This window comes from Lepisosteus oculatus, chromosome 7, assembly GCF_040954835.1.
Source record: "Lepisosteus oculatus isolate fLepOcu1 chromosome 7, fLepOcu1.hap2, whole genome shotgun sequence".
NCBI lineage: Eukaryota > Metazoa > Chordata > Actinopteri > Semionotiformes > Lepisosteidae > Lepisosteus > Lepisosteus oculatus.
In genome coordinates, this window is record NC_090702.1 from 14,579,553 (window position 1) to 14,598,777 (window position 19,225).

A 19,225-nucleotide genomic window follows, 5' to 3' on the forward strand; every position below is an offset into this window, starting at 1 on the left:
TGCTTACTTTCCCAATACTTTCTATGGAGGTTTAAGAACATAAGTGTTTTGAATAAAGGGCTAAAGACGTCTCTCCTAAACAGAAAATACTCATCATCTGGCAATTTAAAAAACTAGAAACTAGCAGGGGGATTGAAGTTTGGTCAAAGTACAGACTTTGGTATGGATTTATACATGATTTCATATACAGTACAAGGACACTATTATCAAATTCATTTCATTCCCTGTGTACTTGTCGCACTCACGTCTTGATACACGATTATGTACAAGAAAGACATACTGTAATCCTCATACTTAAAGCAAACAGAAGATGAAAAAAACATCAGAATGAGCTTACTCAGAAACAGCTGTTTATAAAATAAACTTGACTCCTTTCTGAAAAATAGGCTACATCACAAGGCACTAAAAATCTAATTGTCTCCATGCATTAAAATGTGGATTTAAAAAACTGTAAAAAAATGATTTCACAATCAAACCTAGAAAAGCACAGAAGCTTTCTGTTTTATACTTTCAAAAAGTGTTAATGTCACTTTTTGTGGGTGAGGGGGGAAACTTTCTAGAATACAGTGTATCCTAGCTACAAATCACTGAGAGAAAAATATTCAGTTTCCTTCTGTGCTGGAAAGCACAGAACTTTTTTTTGCTTAAAAGAAAAAGCAGACTTAGTAAGATCATTTCTAGTTCTATTTTGAAGAAATTATTTTAAAGGCTGGATGGTAACTTTGTATCAATCAGAATAAATCTGAAAGGACACATTTCAGATTTTTTTATTGTTGCATGTAAACAACTTCCTCCACTTTGCATATTTAAATTTAATTATTCTAGCTAACTGTTTGGCTTTTGCAGCAGCTACCCTAAAGCAATGTTCTTAGGTGCTATGAAAAGAGGATAATTCCACAGTATTAGTTCCAAGATCAAAAAGCAGATGTAGAAGTTTTAGCAAAATACAAACTAAATTGATCACACATGTTATCCCTTAACTTGCAGGATTAGTCCACTATATTCTGAAAACACACACACACCTGTTTGTTTTTTTCATTTTCAAGATATTTATCTTTACACAAGAATGGTCAACTTCAATTATTTTTATCAAGATGCTTTTCATTGTATCTACAGTATCAATACATGTCAGGAAACAGTAATGTAATCCTGACATTAAAAGACACTGCATACATGCACCAGAGCATATTTTTATGCATTTCTTCTTTTACCCCTGAGACAGTTGCCAAAACGTTACTTACATACATGTTTGGACATGTAAACTCCACACAGAAGCCACTCTTAGTCAAGAATCAAACACAGGACTGAAGATGTGTGTGGCAGCAACATTAAATGGTTACCATATACTGGTTGCCACATAACCCAAATAAAAACACATTTAATAAGTGTACAATGGAAAAGTCTTATTTTCTTAAAAAACTAGTTTTACTTTCTGTAAACCTATTTAAAAAACACATATCCCTATGCACTAAAACACACCACTCATAGACGCACCTACAGTAACACCTTCTGGAGTAACACTACAGGATTGAAGCCTCTGAGCCCAGACGGGCACCCCTTTCAGATAGGCAAATCCCCCGTAAACCCACGTAACATCCCACTTCGACGCAGGGCGGTAATCTAATGGAGGCGTGGAATTATTATATGAATTCTACTGTATGTAAAGAATTATCATATATAATTCTACTAGTAACTAAAAATATTAAAGCGCAACTGCAGGTCAAAATGCCCACTGCATTCATTGTCTGACCAAATTGATCGTTGAGAAGGTACACCACGAAATAAATTAATAAAATAATTAAAGTTTACTAGGGGCAGCAATAGTATAAGAGTGATGGACACAAAAAAAAATCCCAGTTTTGGGGGGACCACCCAGGACACAGGAAACCCCCCGGAGTCCCCGGAACCCTGACTGAAATTTTCAGTGAAAACCACCTCTGACCCGGTCCTTATACAATGAAGTACTGTACATACTTATAACATTTTCACAGCATATATTTTATGACTTTTATTACAAATTACTATATGTAATAGGAACACACGTGCAATACTATATATAAAAGACTTTCTTTAAAACAAAGAACACTGTTAAATAGAAATGAAAAAAAAAATACAAAACGATACATCTCTACTCCCAAGAACTCAAAGGGAGATTATTTTCGGAAAAATTCAGATGAAAAATGTATACGACTTTCACATGCACTAACCATAAGGAATTAGAACTGAACAAATTATGGTGTTAAAAAAACCCACTTGCCAATAAAGGATCAATCCTACAGTACACGATACTTCGGACATATTGGTGTTCAAAACCACGGAGCTTGCCTCAGAAATTCCCTCAGCAGCATCCCTCTCAACATGAGGTTACCATATGCTCTTGCGAAGAAAAAAAAAGTTTTGTTTTTCTTCGTATTGCAGTTTTAATCGGAAAGTTAGTTATTGGCGATGTTTTTAACCGATTTCTTATTTCATATAAAGCATTCTTTTACTTTTACAGATAAAAGGCATTTTGAATAATAAAAAGCTACGCTGGGGTCCATTAATGCATTCGACAGGAGACCCATACCTTTTTAACTCCTGGTGGTGTTGCTCTCTCCTAGACAGTTTTCTCGATAGCGAAGTGAAGACTAGGAGTGGTTTGTGTAGCACTCGTGCATTCTCCGGCTATTTCTTGATTGAGGTGTGCCTGCTAATACGGTGTTTTCTTTCTTGGTAGCCGTTCAAGAAGCAGATGAGAGCAAAAATGTAAATTAGTATTGCTGGAGAAGGCCGGCACATATGATCCAATGCCTGAGTCACACACAGTATAAGCTCCTCCTCCATACAGATTTTATTCTTTACCGGACAGAATTTCAGACAGGCTGTTGTGTGGGTCCCCGGGGGGCGGTCGAATACGAAGCATGGGAGGAACTTGATTTACTACACCGCACACGCACAGCAAGAGGAGGGGGGGATGACTTGAAGCATGTTAGATCACGCGTCTATTTCTTTCTTCCCCTTTCAACAGTCTTGCGTCACCGTAGTAAATTCAATTTAAAAAATCAACTTTACACTTTTAACGCGTATAGTTCTAGATTACTTGCCATCCCACTTTTTACACTTTAACTAGACTGGCTGTTTTTGGGCGGCAGAACTTTTTTTTGCTTAAAAGAAAAAGCAGACTTAGTAAGATCATTTCTAGTTCTATTTTGAAGAAATTATTTTAAAGGCTGGATGGTAACTTTGTATCAATCAGAATAAATCTGAAAGGACACATTTCAGATTTTTTTATTGTTGCATGTAAACAACTTCCTCCACTTTGCATATTTAAATGTAATGATTCTAGCTAACTGTTTGGCTTTTGCAGCAGCTACCCTAAAGCAATGTTCTTAGGTGCTATGAAAAGAGGATAATTCCACAGTATTAGTTCCAAGATCAAAAAGCAGATGTAGAAGTTTTAGCAAAATACAAACTAAATTGATCACACATGTTATCCCTTAACTTGCAGGATTAGTCCACTATATTCTGAAAACACACACACACCTGTTTGTTTTTTTCATTTTCAAGATATTTATCTTTACACAAGAATGGTCAACTTCAATTATTTTTATCAAGATGCTTTTCATTGTATCTACAGTATCAATACATGTCAGGAAACAGTAATGTAATCCTGACATTAAAAGACACTGCATACATGCACCAGAGCATATTTTTATGCATTTCTTCTTTTACCCCTGAGACAGTTGCCAAAACGTTACTTACATACATGTTTGGACAGTTTTCTCGATAGCGAAGTGAAGACTAGGAGTGGTTTGTGTAGCACTCGTGCATTCTCCGGCTATTTCTTGATTGAGGTGTGCCTGCTAATACGGTATTTTCTTTCTTGGTAGCCGTTCAAGAAGCAGATGAGAGCAAAAATGTAAATTAGTATTGCTGGAGAAGGCCGGCACATATGATCCAATGCCTGAGTCACACACAGTATAAGCTCCTCCTCCATACAGATTTTATTCTTTACCGGACAGAATTTCAGACAGGCTGTTGTGTGGGTCCCCGGGGGGCGGTCGAATACGAAGCATGGGAGGAACTTTATTTACTACACCGCACACGCACAGCAAGAGGAGGGGGGGATGACTTGAAGCATGTTAGATCACGCGTCTATTTCTTTCTTCCCCTTTCAGCAGTCTTGCGTCACTGTAGTAAATTCAATTTAAAAAATCAACTTTACACTTTTAACGCGTATAGTTCTAGATTACTTGCCATCCCACTTTTTACACTTTAACTAGACTGGCTGTTTTTGGGCGGCAAAACTATATAAAATGAGTAATACAAACTCATTCTTAAACTATTTCTCTAATTGTTTCTAATTTTAAACTTTGATATCATTGAAGTATTCTGTTGTCGAAGTATTGGAAACACCCTCCTCCTATATTTGTGGATATGAGGAGGATCAGTCTGTTATTAATATACTTAAATATTTACTTTCCAACACAGCCATGTTGTTTTACAGGTTTTCAGACATTTCAATAAGAAAGTAAGCACAATTCCATGACAAAGTAATTGTTCCAGCAAAACGAGAGGGCGTTTTCCTGTTTGCATCCATCTAAATTCTTGTTTTGCGAGTTTAATGATGAAAGACAATATTTTGACTTTGGTAAAAATGCCTGAGATTTAAGTATACAGTACCATCTTATCATATGTTCTGATTTAATCAGATTATGGGTTTAAGGCAGTGTTGTCTGGTGAGTATTTAGAGACTTTGTTGTAAACCTGGGCTTAGCTAGTTTTATTGGTAGCTGAATTAGTCTTTCAGTATTTTAGGTCTTGTGACACCAGCAGTTCTCTTACACTGTACTAAAATGCTTTATCTTGGCTTAAGAGTCCCTGTGGCAACATCTGAAGAAGAAGTGGGGTTTGTTTAAAAACAAGCCAACTCTGCCTAGACAACACCTCGTTCTAAAGATCATTCTCAAATTATGAGTTATGAAAATCCTCAAAACTTCCTGGCATACAAGAAGACTTATAAAGAAGCCTCATTTTACTTAATAGACATCTTATTAAAAAAAATAGATTAATTTTTGTGTGTCTACTTTATTTTAAACAGCAAAAAAACATGACAAATCTGGGACACGCTGTGGGTTTTGTCTTGCTGCTGATTAATAACGTGAGCACCGGGGTCCGGGGTTCAATTTCTGACCATCTGCATGGAGTTTGTATGTACTCCCTGTGTTCATGTGGGTTTCCTCTGGGCACTCTGGTTTCATCCCACAGTCCAAAGAATTACTGGTAGGTTAATTGGAGTCTGGGAAAAGTGGCCCTGGTGTGTGTGTGTGTGTTTGTGTCTGTGTGTGTCCTATGATGGACTGGAGTCCATGACAGGCTCCAGCTCCCCTGCAACCCTTTATTGGATAAAACAGTCAGCAAATGGATGAAACGATTAACAATATCTGACTGTATATGTCACAAATATAGTGAAGCCAGCTGTGCCACATAGCAATTTTATAGGTCCTATACTTGTACACACTGTCAGAGTCCCCAAGCCACCAGGGCACCAGAGACCAGCACAAGACAGGTTGAGAACACAATTGCAGTTTTTATCCTAACATGGTACTTGAAACCACAACAAGGTAGCATTGAAGACAAGCAAAAAAAACCCCAATAAATTGACAAACTACTCCCAAGCAAAAAGAAGAAGCTGAAAAAAAGCCTGAGAAGCATAGTTCTATCTTTCATGTTCCAAACAACAAAAGCTCCCAGCAGCCCCCCTTTCCCAAATCAACTCAGTCCAGTCATCCCGACACGCCTACCTCCGCCATACCAAAGAAAGAGAAAAACAAGCTCAGCACGGCAATTTAGTTGTCTAATTAACGTCCTCCTCCTTCCTCACAGTCGCAAACGATATGTTCCATTCTGCCTTCCCTGCTCTGCTGTCTGGAACAAGAAGAAGAGCAAAGGAGGAAGAAAGAAGCAGCCATCAACCTCCACTGGCTGGAGTTCCTATACTCTCTTGTTGGCCATGTAATCCACTCTCAAGACTCTCAACACAAAAGGTGGAACTCCAGGACCTGAATTAGGAGCAGAAATGTCTAAGTAAGCAGATGTAAGCAACCTGCAGATCATGATTGTGTGCACTGTGCACTGTCTCACCTTCCTCCCTCTTTAAACATTTCTCAGTCCGGTCCCCAGACAAGCCAACACCACTAGACAGCCTGTGCATTCTCTCTGACTCTGTGGTAATTGATCAGTGACAAGACGGATATTGTGTCACTCATAGTGTGATGAAAGGATTATTTAATGCTGGCAGACAAGGGGGAAGAAGCAAACATGAAAGTGAAAGGGAAAAAAAACAACACACCATCCCCAGGAAACCCGGCCACACACTACAGTATGTGTACAACCCAAGTAAACATAGTCACCAGGTTGCTTCCCTATTCTGACTTCTGTCATTCTGTATTACATACGCAAAATTTGTTTTGGTAGAAGACATGTACTGTATGATTTTTACAACCAAATGCAACATTGTGAGGCACAGATATGTAAGAGCCTATGTATATTATGTAGCCTGTTCACATTTTTAATGAAAATTCGCCTCATCTCATTTTCAATGAACACCGCCAAAAATAGGTACAGAATTCTACAGAATCTGCTGCAGATTTTGCAGCCCATGGTTTCCAACCACAAAACAAAGAATGCTGCCTTCTCTGCTGGAAGTGGTCATCATGCATCATGTGATGTCACAGCAACATGTTTGTACCATTGCCTGCTCTCATTTACATAATTGATTTTTGCAAGTCTGATGGACTATTAGACTATTTCAGAGAGCAGTGTTTATTAATACAGCACAGTGTCAACCTCAGCAGGCCCCATTGCTATCACATCTTAGTTGCCACATGTTTAAAACCAATATCACTGATAAGATTGACAGCTATTGAACAACATTCTACAGAAAATGTGTAACAGACAATGTTGAGTATGTTGTTGTCTATAATAAAGCACAATTCCATGCACTCAGGGCTGACAGTTGAGTGAAACAATGGAGACAACACAAGGAACATTTAAATGATATTTGTGTTTTACAAAGGTGACCACACCAAAGGACCTTCTATTTTATTACAGGCTGCTATTTCTTATTAACATCAAGTTCAATCATTTTTTATCAGCAGTCCAGAAAAGCATATGGTGGGGGTTTCGTAGCCCAGCAATGCATAGATCAAGATCTGCATCCCATAGTTGTGCCATTATTTATGTTATGATGCCGAAACTGCAGATCTCACTCATGTTTTCCTGGCACAGAACATCAGTTAAACTGTGGATTAACCCACATTTTGCCTGAATCGTGATTAATAGTGGTTTACAGAGTCAAATACGGTGAATGACTCGAGTCCAATCTTTTTAACAAAAGTACGTAAGATGATTTTTTAAATATGTGTACTTATTTACTGTCTGGACTGTGAAGCAGTTGTTCCAATCAGAACAATTTGAATAGCTCCCCAACCAAACACTGAATAAAGAGGTTTGTTTTTTTACTGACGGGAAACATTACACACCAACTAGTCCCCAAAGTCTAACACTAGTGTTTTTTTAGAGCACTGTAAATAAACTGAAAGGCATTGTTTTGGATTACAGATGCACGACATTAGATTTGCTCTTAAAAGGTATTGCAAAAATGACTGCAAACAGCCAACATTTTAATAGCTTACACGTGTAACATTTTTTTTATCCCTGTGAATGTTATTTCCAAATGGGATCCTGATGTTAAATATGTGCTCTCCGTTTTGATGGAAACTGTGATGTCCCCAAAGCAAAACTTTCCACTTCAGTCTTTGACTTTTTGATGCTGTTGTTTCCATATTTCAGATCAGTAGCAGGACACCGTGGATTCAAAACAATTTAGGAGCCAAGGTCTCCTGATTGAGGAGCCCTGCTGTTTTATTTTTTTTCTTTCCCAATATCTTCCTTTTTCAAGACATCATATTAACTAAGAGGTAGTCAGGTACATCCATTGATCAATTTTTTAACCACTCCCAACAAGCAACGGGCACAAGGCAGGGTACACCCTGGACAGGGTGCCAGTTCATCTCAGAACACACACAGACACAACCAGAGAGCAGACCCAGACATTCACACACTCAGACCAGGAATAAAATACAAACTCCATACAGATAGCACCCTTGATCTGAAATCGTTCCCACGGCCCCAGTACTAGAAAGCAGTACTGCTAATCACTGTGCTACTGTGCTGCTCTTGTCAGGTCAATTTTGACCCAAAAAAACAAGCACATTTTCTAAACTTTTTAAAGTCATATCACAGATTTTTTTTTGTATGCTCAAACTCAACAAATTATTGCTAAGCCTATATGTTCAAGCTTACCCCAACAATTCTGACTAACAAGTGCTCAAAACATTATTAAAAAAGCCCTTTAATAACGATTGTTGGACAAAGTCTAACTCTGCACGATACTGTTGGATACAGGTAGCTGGATACAGACAGTCTTTCACTGGACACTACAGATGGCTGCCTTATGGTGAAACAATTGGTGGTACAGTACCATTCAGAAATCGTTTCTATTGAATTGCATATACTTTAAAGTATACAGTACATGTTTGTGATACCAATGTGATTGATTTTTCTCAATCACCAAGTCACACTCTCTTTGAATTATTTTGACAGGGAAGGGATGTATCTATTTTTGTAGTGCATTAAAATGTCACAATTAATAGCAATTTATAGAAATTTATAAGCAGGTGGGATGTAACACAGATATCCACTATACACAATTGACTTTTAAAAGATAAAAACATAAAAAAACAATTGAGTCATTTTGACATACAGTATTAAAGACCTGGACATATTATACCTTGTCTATAAGGTAGCTACCAAAGACATAAGGTTTTTGTAAGGGTCTTCAAGTCTGTGTGGCAGTTACATATATAAAGGTGGAAAGAAAGTGTTTTTATTTGGTGTTCCAGTTTCCTACCACAGTCCAAAGACATATTGGCACAATAGGTTAAATACTGTAGTTCGAGTTGGTAGCTGTGTCAGCATGCGTAGGCTGCTAAGGAACAAGTAAAGGTTTATTCCATGCTGAATGGAGAAGAAAAGAAACACAAAGTTTCTGCTGTGGAGCCTTCTGTAACTCATTACATAATCATTTGAGAAGCTTTGCCAAGCCTTTGCTGCAGTTACTGTTTTAATTTCACTATTTTCTTAAGCATGTAAAATACATTCTCAATTGGATTTAAATATAGAGATTTATCTTAGCCTATCTAAGCCTATCTTAGATTTGCCACTTGTTTTTTCATGGTGAACTCCTGTGGACACCTGAAGAAGGCTCCACAGATGAAACGTTATGTTTCTTTTCGTCTCTTTTCAGCATGGAATCTACCTTTACTTTGTAGCGGCGAGGCTTATTAATAAGAAAGAATTAAGTGTTTCGGAGCTTTCCCAAATTAGGCCTCATCTCTCTGTTCATCTCTGTGGTGCAGCCACAGAGAAACTATTCATGCAGGCTGATTTAAGGTTCCTTTGATAAGGTTTCCTAGGACAGCTCCCAAAGGGGGATGCACTTAGCTAAGCCTGGCTATCATGATCAATGGTCATCCATTGGTGCCTATCTGTCTAGGGAGTGCCAGTTGGACATCTGGACTGAATTCCTAAGTGTCAGGAGTAAGTGACTCATATCTCACCTTGATCAACCAATCAGGGACTGGTAGGGCCAAGTAACCCACGTGGGACTCTGATGCCCATGGAACTTTCAGCCAATCAACGAGCTGAAGTTCCTCCAGGTAAAAACAGGCAACACAGAGAGCCTGAGAGATTCAGAAGGGATTCAGTAAGATTCAGAAGGGAGGATTCAGGAGAATTCTGTGGACAATTCTAAAGGGAATTCAAAGGAGAATTCCAGGGCAGGACGACCCAGGAGCAGAAGGCTCCCAAGGGCAGGACATTCTCGCAGAGCGCCTCCTGACCATCCTGAGACTCAGCCCGGACAACCACGGAACAGCCAGTGTGTCCGAGTGCCAGAACTTTCCTTTGTTCTAAGAGTCTAGAGCGGAGGTTGCCAGAGAGTAACCAGAGGATCCACCCGAGGTTAGCACAAGCAGCAGGCCTCATGAACAGGTCGGAACTGTGTACAGCTGAATCACTATTCAGAACTAGCTCTTCATCAGGAATGAACCGGTCCTCTTCCTGACTTGCTGGGACCCACAGTCATCTTTTCTCCTGTGCGCAATCTTCGCTAGTTAAAGCCAACACTAACTAGCCGGCCAGTGAGCATCTGCAGCGCACCGTCGCAAGCCACACAGCACAGCCTGGCACACAGCCAGAGAGCGCGGATTGGACAGCAACAGCCTGCAAATGTTTCTTTGTGCCCGCAGGAGATCTGAATCCGCAGAGATTGGATGAGTATTCAATTCAGTAATGCATTACAGCTCGAGAATTCAATTGCTATCCCAACCAGTTGATATCAATTTAATTCCTAAGAGTTATGTACTTGTTTCGAGTATCTAATGTAGGAGTAACCAAGTTCATTTATGAAACGGTCTAAATGAATGATATACTGAACGTATGTCCTCTTGATATATGTAACACTTCGTAACTGACTGAATATATACCTTTTGTATTCTGATAACCCTCTTGATAAGATCTGTTAGGTTTATATGCATATTTTATGTATTAATAAATGTATCCTCGTGTATTAGTACCTGTGTGTGTGCGTTGTTTGAGTTATGTCTCATGGTTGGATTCTAAAGCCATCAAAAGAATCAATTTTGTGATTTACTGTTACAATTAATAATTGTCCCAGTAAATGCCCAAACCCTACAGAACTGGTGCCTTCAGAGAGCCACTACATTTACATTTTGGCTATGGCAACATTACATATTTGGCGTCCCTGGGTGGGCGTGGCAAGACTGAAATGAGTCAACCAAGCCGAATAGTTAATATAAAACGCCGCGGGTTCCATACACGACAATACAGTGTGCTGAAAGCCGAAAGGAAAAAAGTTCCCCTTGCTCTTTAAGCGGTGCTTGATTGTTTTGTGATCTTTTGCAATCTACCGGGTTGATTGCATACTTGATCTTGTGGTTTTCTGTGGTAAAACTGTGATTTCGTTCTTAAAAGTAATACTCTTTAAGTTTAATGATGGTTGCTAAAAGGTCTGAATTCGAGTCGCTTTTAAGCACTCTCTCTAGCAGCGACAGGTCTGACCACAATCTCTTCCATATCTCCGTCAGCGGTGAAGCTAGGGGAATAAATCTCCATTCTCTGAGAGAGCTAGCGAAGGACATAGAGAGATTTGACCCCGCAGTGTCAGAGAATAATATCGAGAGTTATTATTAAGACCTCAGGTATACCCTGCAGTACCTGCCAAACGCCACAGAACAGGAGAAAGTGTTTCTGGTCAGGAAAAGTAAATGAGTGAATGGCTAGGCAGATGAAAGAAGTCTGTAATGACTTTGAACAGCTTTGTCATGCACTTATCGAGGAATACAGTGCGTTTATTGACCCGACTGCCGCGATAGCTGCCGCCCTTAACATTAAGCACGAGAGAGCAGAGTCCCCTCGCGAATATTACGAGAGACTTAGACGAACTTATTTTGCAGGGCGAAATGATGAGGGTTGCGAAGAGAACACACATTTCAAGGGTTTATTCATTGCGAATCTCCACCCATCAGTCAGAAAGATGATCTTAATGCATACAGATGCACAGACCATGAAAATGACTGATATTAAGAGATTCGTGCAGAAAGCCTGGGAGTATGATGTCCAAAGTTGCTCTGAGCAAAAAGCTGCTAAAGCATCTGTGTTCGCCGTCAGAGCCAGCAGGGTTAACTCCCTCCTGCTCGAAGGAGCACAGGCTCCTGAGCTGGCTAAGCCCCGTTCCAAAGCAGGCACACACGACCGCACCCAGCGTCCTAAGTGCCATGAGAACACCGAGGGAGGGAAAGGGCTAGATAAAGCTGAACAAAAGGATTCAGTAGCCGCCCGCCTGGCCAGGCTTGAACAAGCTTTATTAGGACAGGGAAACCGCTCCCCAAGGCTGCCGGAAGCGTGAATGAGCTGATACTCTCCACTGGAGGAGGCGGAGACCCGCCTCCTCTCCCTCCCTTAGTCTATCTGATTGAGCGGAAGGATTCCTGCCTGGATCAGGTCAGCCACTCCCAAGTGAGTGCTGACTCCACCCCTGAAGTCACAGAGCAGGCAGTAAAACACAGAGGAAAAACAAGAAGCTTTTACCTCAAGGCTGCCATGGGAGATGTCTTACACAGTGAGACACTGATTGACACTGAGGTTGAAAGGTGTTTGATGTCACACGGCAAGCTCAAACGGGTAGAAAAAGAAAAGGGCATGCGACTCAGAGAGCAACCTTTGGTGGATCACCAGAAAGGCAAAGTGTGGAAACAGGTCAAGGCTCCTAAGCCTTCTGTACAGAAGGAAAGGGGGGCCAAGAGGCAGACTGTGTTCACACAGTGCCCACCGAGCACAGAAGCCTATGTGAAGATTCCTTCTGTTCCCTCTGGACAAGAAACAAAAATATTTTCTTGTTCCCCGGCTTTACAGGGAAGTCGTGTCCCGGCTGAGGTCCCAACAGCCTCCCTGCCACAGAAGCGGTGTTCCAAGCAGCCGCTTGATCCACCAGGTAAAGCACACCCCTTTTACATCCCTAAAGAGGAGCAGATCTCCCCACTTGGTGATGAAAAGGAGCTTTCCCTGTGCACCCTGGCACCCAAGAGGGGTCAGGAACACCACCCTGTAGTGGTGGAAGGGATCCAGATGGCAGGAGAGCAGGTTGGTGATGTAGCCTCCACCCTTAGCCCTGAGAGGTCCTCTATTAGTGAGGATCTGCTTGAGCAGGTGTCACAGGGCCACCGCCAGGTGCCCCTGGTGCAACATTCACAGGTTAGACAGGAGGTCCAGCTGGACGCTGAGACTACTGCGCTGTGGACACACCTGATCCCAGATGCCGATTCCCTCTGCTGTGACCCAGGGAACCTGCAGTCAGGTAACATTATTTCTCACAACTACCAGGTAGTGAGTGAGACTGACCTGATTGTTCCTGCCTCAACGGCAGGGTTGCCTATACACCCAGTCCCCCAGAAGGGACAGGGAATGAAAGCCGAGCCGCTTTTCTTACAGCCACCAGCTCAGTTTGTCAGTCTGAGTCTGACCAACAGTGGTTCAGCCAGACTGGAGCTGGATGGTCAAGTCACCCGCCTGCCAGTGCAGGACATCGCAAAGAGGGATGTCAGAATCCCTGCCTGCACTGACATGGGCCTGGTGAGTGATAGCGAGTTCAAAGACAGTGAACTAGATATCCCAGTGCTGGGGCAGCTCCCTGAACCCCTAGCGAGGGAAGGGGGGAGCGAGCAGGTGTCCTACACCTACCCCCAGCGAACGACTGTAAACATGCCGATAGAGGGATTCCTCAATCAGGAGGTGTGCAGGGTGGACCTGAACAGTGAGAATGGGATAACAATCCCAGATCACTCAGGTGCTCCAGATGACCACTCAGCCGAGGGTCAGGCATGCTCCACCGCTGCACCACCCCCTGCAGGGTTCCTAGAGCACAGGCATGAACAAATCGAAAAAGCAGATGCCCTGGAAAAGGAGGAGCAGCATCAGCAGCTGCATCAGATCTCCCCAGATTTCCAGGATGTTGGTGCCCAAGATGCCACAGGGCATACTGAGAAAGACACCATGTACACGCTGCACCAGCTTAGAAAGGCAACAGTCACTCAGAAGGAGATGACTGGGATCAACCACCCGAAAAGACTTTTGGGAGGACTGATCACTGCCGCCACTGTTGTACGTTTGCTATTTCTGGTAGGTTTGTGTGCTACTGGCACTCTCACCCTGACTGCCCCAAGAAGGCAGGTGTCAGAGATGCCAGAGGGTAGTGACAGACTGTATCAACAGCAGCAAAAGTTGGAAAGCTTAGGGAAAACCCTACAGGCAACTTCAAACCCTATGCAACAGGGTTAAACCTTATTCCCCAACCAGTGGACATGATTGTTGGTGTTATGCAGTGGGTTAATGCTTGTGTGCAACAGGCCAGAATGTTGACACAAGACCTGTTAAGGGAGCTTAGTGCCACTGTAACCAGTCTAACCACATCACAAATCCCAACCCACTTGATTCCACTCTTCTCAGTAGAGGAGTATGTGACATTAACCCCATCGCTCATAGCTCACCCAGAAGGCAATCCAAGATTTTATTCGATTCCAAATCTTGGGATGGGTATGGCTACCAAAGCTATCCATTGGCTGTGTCTAAACGATTCACCAATGAAGGGTGTAAAGCTACTAACGAGCAGAGGGAGGTTAATGAACCCCATGAAGAGCAGGTGGGAAGTAAATGGCTGGTCAGCACACCACATTTAACTGTCACTATGACTTGTGACAGGCATGATACAGCTACCGCAATGCAGCTACCTAATCAAACAGTTTTCCTGCAAGTTCCCAAGGAGGCCATAGTACAGCTTGGTGACTTAGCACTGTACTGTCTAGAACCAGACAACATAAGACCAAACTTGAGGTCGTGGATGCCTTCAGGTGCCACACTATTGAATTGGATAGAAATCCAAGAAACAGTATGCCCTGAAGAGGTACAGGTAGTTAGTTTGCTTTAATGGAACAAACCTCCAAACCACCCTAGCAGATACACAACACAGGTGTTGTGGTTTATTGGGGGGCTGGGAACAGGAACCGTTGTTATTGTAACACTACTGCCGGGTAGCTGGATCATGACTGACAGTGTACTCTGAATGCTGTACTCTTGCATCAAGATGTACTCTGGGTAGCATGAATGAGTCAAAGGTAGCATGTCAAAAGAAAGGAAGTGATTTCTCCCCAAATATCTACTACAGAGGTATCAGATATTGACAGTGAACTTCCTGATGTGTAATTCCTAGACTGAGATAATGTCTCCTACCGTGTTTATACATACTCCAGATGTTATTCATCCTGTTTGTATCCAATGCTGGTTCCGGTATGAATTCTCGAGGAGTAATGTGGACATTTAAGATTAATGTTCTAATGGCAAGGGACATCACTTAACTCTGTTTTGTTTTGAAGGCAACAATGCCTCGGGACCTCGTGACCTTCAAAAAGGGGGGATATGTAGCGGCAAGGCTTATTAATAAGAAAGAATTAAGTGTTTAGGAGCTTTCCCAAATTAGGCCTCATCTCTCTGTTCATCCCTGTGGTGCAGCCACAGAGAAACTATTCATGCAGGCTGATTTAAGGTTCCTTTGATAAGGTTTCCTAGGACAGCTCCCAAAGGGGGATGCACTTAGCTAAGCCTGGCTATCATGATCAATGGTCATCCATTGGTGCCTATCTGTTTAGGGAGTGCCAGTTGGACATCTGGACTACATTCCTAAGTGTCAGGAGTAAGTGACTCATATCTCACCTTGATCAACCAATCAGGGACTGGTAGGGCCAAGTAACCCACGTGGGACTCTGATGCCCATTGAACTTTCAGCCAATCAACGAGCTGAAGTTCCTCCAGGTAAAAACAGGCAACACAGAGAGCCTGAGAGATTCAGAAGGGATTCAGTAAGATTCAGAAGGGAGGATTCAGGAGAATTCTGTGGACAATTCTAAAGGGAATTCAAAGGAGAATTCCAGGGCAGGACGACCCAGGAGCAGAAGGCTCCCAAGGGCAGGACATTCTCGCAGAGCGCCTCCTGACCATCCTGAGACTCAGCCCGGACAACCACGGAACAGCCAGTGTGTCCGAGTGCCAGAACTTTCCTTTGTTCTAAGAGTCTAGAGCGGAGGTTGCCAGAGAGTAACCAGAGGATCCACCCGAGGTTAGCATCAGCAGCAGGCCTCGTGAACAGGTCGGAACTGTGGACAGCTGAATCACTATTCAGAACTAGCTCTTCATCAGGAATGAACCGGTCCTCTTCCTGACTTGCTGGGACCCACAGTCATCTTTTCTCCTGTGCGCAAACTTTGCTAGTTAAAGCCAACACTAACTAGCCGGCCAGTGAGCATCTGCAGCGCACCATCGCAAGCCGCACAGCACAGCCTGGCACACAGCCAGAGAGCGCGGATTGGACAGCAACTGCCTGCAACTGTTTCTTTGTGCCCGCAGGAGATCTGAATCCCCAGAGATTGGATGAGTATTCAATTCAGTAATGCATTACAGCACGAGAATTCAATTGCTATCCCAACCAGTTGATATCAATTTAATTCCTAAGAATTATGTACTTGTTTCGAGTATCTAATGTAGGAGTTATAACCAAGTTCATTTATGAAACGGTCTAAATGAATGATATACTGAACGTATGTCCTCTTGATATATGTAACACTTCGTAACTGACTGAATATATACCTTTTGTATTCTGATAACCCTCTCGATAAGATCTGTTAGGTTTATATGCATATTTTATGTATTAATAAATGTATCCTCGTGTTTTAGTACCTGTGTGTGTGCGTTGTTTGAGTTATGTCGCATGGTTGGATTCTAAAGCCATCAAAAGAATCAATTTTGTGATTTACTGTTACAATTAATAATTGTCCCAGTAAATGCCCAAACCCTACAGAACTGGTGCCTTCAGAGAGCCACTACATTTACATTTTGGCTATGGCAACATTACAACTTGTTCCTGTAGGTTATTGACTTCTGAGAAAATTGGTCCTGGTGTGAGTGTGTTTCATTCTGTGTTTGTGTCTGTGTGGGCCCTGAGACGTATTGGCATTCTGTCCATGGTGTAACACGCCTTGCTTTGCGTGCTTGGATACGTTTCCTCTCTCCCATGACTCTGAATAGGATGAAAGAGTGAGAAAATGGATGGATGGAAGAATATTAATACAATCTATATTAATATAATATGTTTGGACAACAAAAAGATCAAAAGGTTTAAAAATACCTTAGATCTCAAATTTATTAAAAACATTATAATTTATCTAGTGCCAATTTAAGCAAGACATTAAAACAAACCACTAAAGTGGTTCAGTGAGAACACAAAAAGGAAAAAAAATCTTAGATTAAATAAGGTAAAACAGACTCAGAGTTACAAGGTTTTAAATTCATTACTGCAAGATCCTTCCAAATGTATAACTCTGAAGACTGATAAGTAAAAATCCTAATTATTTTACTTTTTAATAAACCTAATTCAATTGTACTCTGTTGTGTCAATTAAGCAATACAGTTTAATTGTGATAGCGTTGAACCTTTTTCAGTCAAAGGGTTAAAAGGATATCTCTGTCTCTGTTCATTGGGTACTGTATATTAGATAATTAGACACTCACAAATGAGATGTGACAGTCCTATCGAACCACCTTGTTAGGACTGCATAATTGAAACCCAAAATGAAAACAAAAGAGCCTTCTGTTAAAGAAAAGCAGGCAATTATCAAGCTGACTCAATCACAACTATAGCACAGTTATTCTTGTTGGGATACCTCAGAATTAGACCACAGGTACCAATCAACAAAGACCAGGTTGTCATCAGCTGCAGAAATGTCAGAGAAAAAGCAGAGTTGTCAAGGAAAGTCCTAAAACAGTCGTCAGTGAAATCATTAACAAAATCCAGAGTCCAGGACTGAAAGTATCAAAGTCTCTGAAGAATGTGGCAGCAGAATTAGACTATACCACAAGGTGTTTACCTCTCATCGGCACTAAGAACAGAAAAGCCAGATAGGAAGCACTTGGAAATACAAAGATGAGTCCGCAGAACTGCAGTTTATGGACACATTTATTTGACAGACAGTCCAAGATAAACCTTTACAAAAAGGATAGGAAGTTTAAAACATGAAAGGAAAAAATGAAAAGAAATTCTGTGAAGAGTGGTGGAGGTAATGTCAAGGCCTGGGGATTGCATGACCACCTACAGAATGGCTCACTTTATGGTATAAATAGTGATGGCAGCAATAGAATTAATTGTATTAGAAAAAAAATGTCTTCTTACTGTATGTAGTGGAAAATGGTTCTTTACTTAATGACAATGTCATTTACAGAATGGCAATTACCCAAAACATGCAGTTATTATGTTAATAGAGGCACACAGGACTTCATTAAAAAAAAATAAGTGGAAAATCTTAGTATGGCTTAGGCGATCTCTATATTTAAATCCAATTGAGCATGCGTTTTACATGCCGAAGAAAAAAGTGAAATTGAAACAGTGACTGCAGCAAAGGCTTGGCAAAGCTTCTCAAATGATTATGCAATGAGTCTGATGGGCTCAGTGGGTCTCAGATGTCATGCAGTTACTGCCACAAAGAGATATCCAAATACTGATTATTATACTGAAGTTTACTTTAAGTGAGTGTACCCCAATATTTATGGTGAATTAAAATCACTCAATTAAATACAGTATGTTGTTGTTCTAATATGATCAAATGTACTGTAATGCAACAGGGGCTCAGGCAGGCGCCCTTGCTGCATTAGGTCAGCCCCCCACCATCAGGGGCTCGAACCTGGGACTCCCATGTCTCTCTGCAGTGACCCAGCCCGGTGAGCCAAAGAGAGATCTCTCTACAGCCCAGTAGCTGTAGTCCTGCTATCACAGGGAAGGGCGGTGACATCACCTGCTCTGGTACGCCGGCTCTTACACAGTGCCTGTCGGCCGTAAGCGTTACAGTACAAATGGAATTGCACAATAATAGACATCTTGTACTTTGCATTCATATAAATCTCCTGATCACCTATATAAATTGCTTGATTGTAGTGCAAAAATAATTGGTTTGACATTGTTGTCCCAGTTGATTTGGAGGGTGCAGGCTGCAAATATTTTAGCAACATAAACCAACTTTTACTGTTAATTTGAACAGTTTATAATTTTTGCATTAACCGTAACCCTAACCCTAGCCCTACGAAGATCTTGCATTATTAAAGGAGCTTAATTCTGTAATTTTGGTTGCCTGACAATAATTACTAGTAACTAACACAGTTACCTCTTCTTTGTATTTGGAATATTTTACTCTTATATAATAGCACTAGTTCATGTTTTCCTATCAAAACAAGATAAGTGAATCAATAGCAGATATATGATGGCATTCAGAGAGACAGTTCTATCAAAATGGAACGCTATCTGCTTATAACAAATGTTTCATTGATGTTCCTGTATCCCTGAACCCTGGTTCTTCTATACACACCCTCCCCTGTTGTATAGTGATATCTATCCACACACTTCATTGCGTTTGCACTGTGGTATATTATGAAAGACAATTACATGATTCATGTGGACGTAAAATGTTTCAGTTCTAGACTTCTCGTCTGTCTTAAACATGAGATATTGA

General features: G+C 41.3%; 1 protein-coding gene across 5 annotated transcripts in view; it reads right to left on the bottom strand.

The window, feature by feature from the left end:
- fam107b (family with sequence similarity 107 member B) overlaps nt 1-19,225 on the bottom strand; it is a 66,363-nt gene that overhangs the window by 32,741 nt on the left and 14,397 nt on the right. The window contains exons 1-2 of one of the 5 annotated variants that reach the window (XM_069192210.1): nt 3,742-3,932; nt 2,567-2,708 (exon numbers count right to left, since the gene is read on the bottom strand). The exons of 1 other annotated variant lie outside the window; for it this stretch is intronic. The gene's annotated coding sequence lies outside the window, so the exon portion shown is untranslated. Of the gene's footprint in view, nt 1-2,566; nt 2,784-3,741; nt 3,935-19,225 lie in introns of those variants that run through there. 3 more of the 5 variants (XM_069192212.1, XM_069192211.1, XM_015353227.2) reach the window with 3 other exon arrangements.